Source organism: Salmo salar, chromosome 24, assembly GCF_965601325.2.
Source record: "Salmo salar chromosome 24, fSalSal1, whole genome shotgun sequence".
Classification (NCBI taxonomy): domain Eukaryota; kingdom Metazoa; phylum Chordata; class Actinopteri; order Salmoniformes; family Salmonidae; genus Salmo; species Salmo salar.
Genome location: NC_138314.1, coordinates 22892390 through 22898131, shown reverse-complemented (window position 1 = coordinate 22898131; position 5742 = coordinate 22892390). Strand labels below are relative to the sequence as shown.

General features: G+C 39.8%; 1 long non-coding RNA gene across 1 annotated transcript; it reads right to left on the bottom strand.

Moving 5' to 3' along the window:
• Positions 1-374: 374 nt before the first annotated feature.
• Positions 375-5456, bottom strand: LOC106585582 (uncharacterized). The gene is made up of 4 exons (XR_001323981.3): positions 4429-5456; positions 2000-2090; positions 880-925; positions 375-751 (listed from the first exon to the last, which is right to left on the bottom strand). It is a non-coding gene; the product is annotated as an uncharacterized LOC106585582 (long non-coding RNA).
• Positions 5457-5742: the final 286 nt, after the last annotated feature.

Genomic DNA, 5742 nt, shown 5'->3' with positions numbered 1-5742 from the left:
GGGTGATATGATAGAGAGAGCCCAAGAACAGAAATTAGGAGCAAATAGACTCACAGATATAATCAGATTTACTTTCCTGTCACCACTCAATTATTCCTACATATTTACGCTTACCACATTCGCTGTATTACATTCGCTGTATTAAAAGAAACTATTTGGATGAAGCCAAAAAAATAACAAGTAAATGTGAAAAATACCACATTTATTGAAACCAAATATATGACTCAGTGCCTACTGTTTTATTTGATTATTACCAAACCTATATTTAAAGTTGCAACCTATTTATTTTAACACTGAACTTACTTTTCCCCGTTTGTTAAACCTAATAAATAATAAATTATCAGGAATCAAAGTAAGACCCAAATGCAGGCTGTGTGAAGTAACAATGTTTATTGTAACAACAGGGGCAGGAAAACGACAGGTCAAGGCAGGCAGGGGTTGATAATCCAGAGTAGAGGCCAAGGTACAGGACGGCAGGCAGGTTCAGGGTCAGGCAGAAGTCGGCAATCCAGAGGTGGAGCAAAGGTACAGGACGGCAGGCAGGCTCAGGGACAGGCAGAGTGGTCAGGTGGGTGAGTACAGGGTCAGGACAGGCAAGGGTCAAAAACCAGGAGAACAAGAAAAGAGAAACTGGAAAAAGCAGCTGAGACACAAAACTCTGGTAGGCTTGAACAAACAAGACGAACTGGCAACAGAGACAGAAAACACAGGTGTAAATACCCAGAGGATAAGTGGAGAAGATGGGCGATACCTGGAGGGGGTGGAGACAAGCACAAGGACAGGTGAAACAGATCAGGGCGTGACATAAATACAAACAAATATTTAATGTAAATCCGTTTAAGAATCTTGTTCCAAGTTCACTTTTTAATTTGGAATTACCTTTCCAAATGTCTTCAACTGGGTTAAATGCGATTCAATAAATTCCCTATGAATTAAAACATTTAGTTAGTTAAATAACTTCAAATAATGTTCTCCCAAACATAATCTTTACACAAGACTTTCACATTTAGTAGCCACAATATAATAACCAAACATTGGCTACCTTAACATAGAAACATAGAAACCTTATCAGGCTATTTAGTATCACATGCATTTATGCAAGTATCATTACAGATGCTGTCAGTGTACAAGTTTAAGTTTGAATAACAACTACAATAGACCACATTCACTTGAATGACATTCACTGTCACAGGTGGGCAAAAATAACAAACTTAAAGCCACGCCCCAATAAGCCACCGCTCCAACTCTTCTGATAAACTGCTGTCGCTACATTGCCCCCACTGCTATTCCATGTGCATGAGGTGTTGAAAGCAATTTATAAGCTTTCATTCAATAACAAAACATTGATTCAAATTACATTTAAAAAACACTGATCTGTTGACTTTGTTACTTGATTTCAGATAACTGAATAGGTTGAACGAACCAAAGCATCATTCCAATCAGTCAAATCTCTTCAAATTAACAACAGCGTTATCTCACCTTTTACAGTGTGGATCATTAGTGCAAGTTTGTCATTTGACTGTAGGCAGATGGATTCTTCCCTATATTAAAATTACAAAATCTATCTCTGAAGTATCAAATGGGGGGCTTTAATGAGATGGACAGCTTGTTCTATCGCTTAATGCCTGACCACCTCACACTGGCACATTGTGACTCTTAGCTCTGTTCTAGTGCTGCTAAGAGTCCACGCACAACTCCCCAAGCATGGCTGAATGTAGTACGATGTCAAACATAATGCTGACAGACTCAGATAATGTGGTCATTTAGTGCATGACTGCAAGTGATAGCTTTTCAATTAATACAGCCCAAATGCCAAATATGCTCAATTAGTTTGAATGGTTTCCACTCTCTGATGAACGCAGAGAAAGTGCATGAAGGTTAAACATATTATTTTTCCCTGATGCATTGGTCTGCTGTAACCTGTCATAGTTGCAATAAGCAGCAATGTAAGCAGGATCATTGTCTTCCTCCTCTTTCCATTTGTCATGTGAATGCTTACCTTTTCCAGTTGTTTTCAACATAAACCATGGGCACTAAGATGGATTGTCTGGAATAGATACTGCTGCCTCCAAGGAATATAAAATAAGGAACTGCCAACAAAGCAGAACAGATGAAGACTGGATCAGCAGCCAGAACACAAAAATGTTCCAATATGTATGCAGACAAGACAAGAGGAACACATGTGAATATACAGTACTGGTAAACAATAAAGGGGAACAGACTCTAGCAGCCATGTAAGACTACAGGCCCCAAGACTGGATTTGCATGCTTATACTATATTGACTTACTCTCTTGCTCTTACTCTGCCTGCACAATGTTTCTTCAGTTAATTAAAAGTGATTGAAAATGTAATTGTGTATAACCTAAGATTATGTGATTGACCTCATACCCTTCTCTAGGAATTTATTTTAAACATGTACATTTTACATGAAGCAAAATGTTCTTGCTTGATATTTTTGAGGTTTTGCTGAGCAGTTTGATATGTGAGTGTGAGTGTGTGTGCTGTATGCATGCATGTCCAAACTCTATAGTGTTCTTGGAGTAGGCTAGAGTTATTGGTAGAGCAGTGTGTCCAAGTCATAGTTGCAGTATTAATTCCCATGAGTCTGTAATCCCGTCCTGCCTCTGACTCCGAGACCAATATACAAGTCTACCGCTCTGAGCCGGATTAGGAAGAGGATTGCCCGGGGAACATTATATTAATTTTAGGCTTAAAAAAAAATGGGACGGCGACATACTGTACTTCAAGTACCGCCGCCACAGGGTGAAGAAGCCTACATCTAAATTCCACTTTATCCTCTCTAATGTCCCCCCACTTTAAACAGAGTGGTTTTGAGAAGACAAATAATAAAGAAGAAAGACTCTCCTCCCATGAGCATTAGCTCCAGGTGGCTGGAAGTAGTAAAAGTGTGCTCCAGCACCTGGTGGGTGTGTGTGGCAGGCCTGCTGATTTATCTACCTGTTGTAGCCACTTGATGAAAAGCCAACAGCAGGTGTGAGATTATGGTTAGCACTTATTGTGGTGAGCAGATGTGGGTGCTATTAAAGTCTTCCCAGACACAAAGGCTGCACTTTTCACTCCATCGGCATGGTAAGTGACCAGATCATCTTCAGCTCTGTCAGCACACATTGCAAAGGCATGGTTTGCCCATTCTATGTTTTTTTGTTGATTAGTCCATTTGAGACACTGTATTGGATATTATTCTAGTGTGAAACAGACTTTGATAAATGTAAGAGCCTCTACCTCAAGTGCTATAGATTTGGTGCAATTAAGATTGTGTTTGGCGGCAGCAGCAGCTTTTACTCAGTCTTCTTCTCATTAGTTCAACACCATTGGGTTAATAATGTCACCTGGGACAGACAGGTAATGGCTCGTTTTCATGCAAGTATGCCTACTCACAAAAACAGCCATTCATACTTATCTTGTACACGTCGGCTTAATCTGTGTAACCCGACACAGACTACCTGGGAGGTGGTAGTGGCCCTGACACAGACGTGAACTACTACACATTAAAGTTAACTGTTGGGTTACAACAAGGGTCAAGTTCATACCACCAAGCCCTTGTTTATTCAACTGCTTGGACACGTGAGATAGTATAAAGATGTGAAATCATGTGATATAAACATGTTAAATAAGTATTGTAGTCATTGCTATCAATTCATGTTGTGCAGGCAAGGTAGCCTAGTGGTTAAAAGCATTTGGTCAGTAACCAAAAGGTCGCAGGTTCAAATCCCTGAGATGATTAGGTGAAAGTTCAGATAATGTGCCCTTGAGCAAGGCACTTTAATTCTCCCTGTAAATTGCTCTGGATAAGAGCATCTGCTAAATGACTATACAACAAAAAAATACAAGGTAGTAATATAAACTAGATGTTAACTTTACAAGTACAGTTGTGGGGCTTGCTAGAGCAAGGGGAACAACTACTGCAAGGTCTCAGAGCGAGTGACATCATTGATTGAAATGCTATTAGCGCGCACCACCGCTAACTAGCTAGCCATTTCACATCGGTTACACTTGCTGAGATAATATTACTACACAGATCATACACATAATGTTAGCGAGCCAGCCATCTAACATTAGCTAACATTATGCTTTAACTTGGTGACTTTTGTTTAGATATGTAGCTAGCTAGCTAAACAATGAACCATAATCCCAATCCATAGAATACTAGCAATACAAACAGATTGTCAAAGCTAGTTGAAGTTAACCAAATAGGTTCAATGTTAGCTAGCTAATATTAGACTATAACTAGCAAAATCAAATGGCTTTCTGAGATAATATTATTTCACAGATCGTACATTTAATGTTAGCTAGCAAGCCAGCCACCTGACACTAGCTAGCTAACATTAAGCTTTAACCTGCAATGAAAACAACTTTCTGACAAAATTAGAAATGTATAATTTCTGAAACTGTAGCTAGACTCTTACCTGTATACATGGATGAATGCTTCACGGCAGACTGCAACCCCTTTCATTAAATAAGACGTCCTGTGTCGTTTCCGTTTTGTTTATACAGCTTGCTTGGCCCATTGTGTCAAGTCACTCTGGTTCACACTGACCATGTGCAATGCCATAAGAATCATCAGATCTTTCTCCCTCTTTGTCACGGATGCCATGGTTGTCCTTAGTTTGAAGATGTAATACGGAGACAGGTGTTTTATACAACAGCCTTCTGTGTTCTCTTTTCGACTCCCTCTGCATTTGCGATCAACCGCCAGAATTGTATTCATCTCCTTATCATCCTCTGCTTCCACCAAACATTCCACTGATTTCAAAACTCCACCAACTTCTTCCGTGACAACAATACTTTTGTTTGCCATTTCTTCCCCATCACTGTCATCAGAAGACTCTACAATGCCTTCTTCAATTAAAATGTTTTTACCTAAATCAGGGATTTCCTCCATCGCAACTTTTTCCCACTGACCTTTGTCAATAACGCCTGAAAAGGGCAGCAATGTTATTGAGAACAGTAGCAACACATTTGCACTTCTCCATGGCTAACGTTATATCTTTAGAAAAAACTGCAGTAGAAATTTTATAGACAGAAGATGCTACACGGCAGACCAAACTCCATGTCCAGCGCATCCATTATCTCAGCCAATCATGGCTAGCGGGATGGTTCCTGTCTTTTTCTGTGGCTAAACCAATTAGGCTCGTAATTTAACAATTTAGTTCGTATTTACAGATGGCATACAAGTTTGTTATTAAGGCACATGAAAGTTAAAATGTTCCAGAAGGCATATCTGCCAAAAAAAACCGCATTTTGATCAATTTAAATAAACGTTGAAATGCCTCTCTTGTGAAGTCGTGACTTGCGACATACGCCTAGTTTACTGAAACAAGTCACAATTGTGGTCACTCTTCACCCTCATCATAATTTTTGCCCTCTGTGTCTGAGTATCCATAGCAACGGATCCGTTTGGGCTGCTCAGTGATGACAGAGAGCTGTTAGTAGACTGGCTAGCCACTTTTTGTCACTCTAAACCCCCGACAAGCAGCTGTAACTTTTATTGGTAGAATCTATTCTTAATCGTTCTATCCAATCAGAAGGGTACAGCCCAACCTTCTCTTTAGAGACAGGCAAACTAGACAGTTAAGTTATTTAGAGCACGGAGCATGAACCTGGAAAAGTAGGATGAAACTAGTAAACATTAGAAATCTTTTCAGGTCGTCCAGACCGGGAAAGTATTCTTAATCTTAGTGCTAGCTGTTCGGTCAGAAACAGATTGACAAATCATGGGA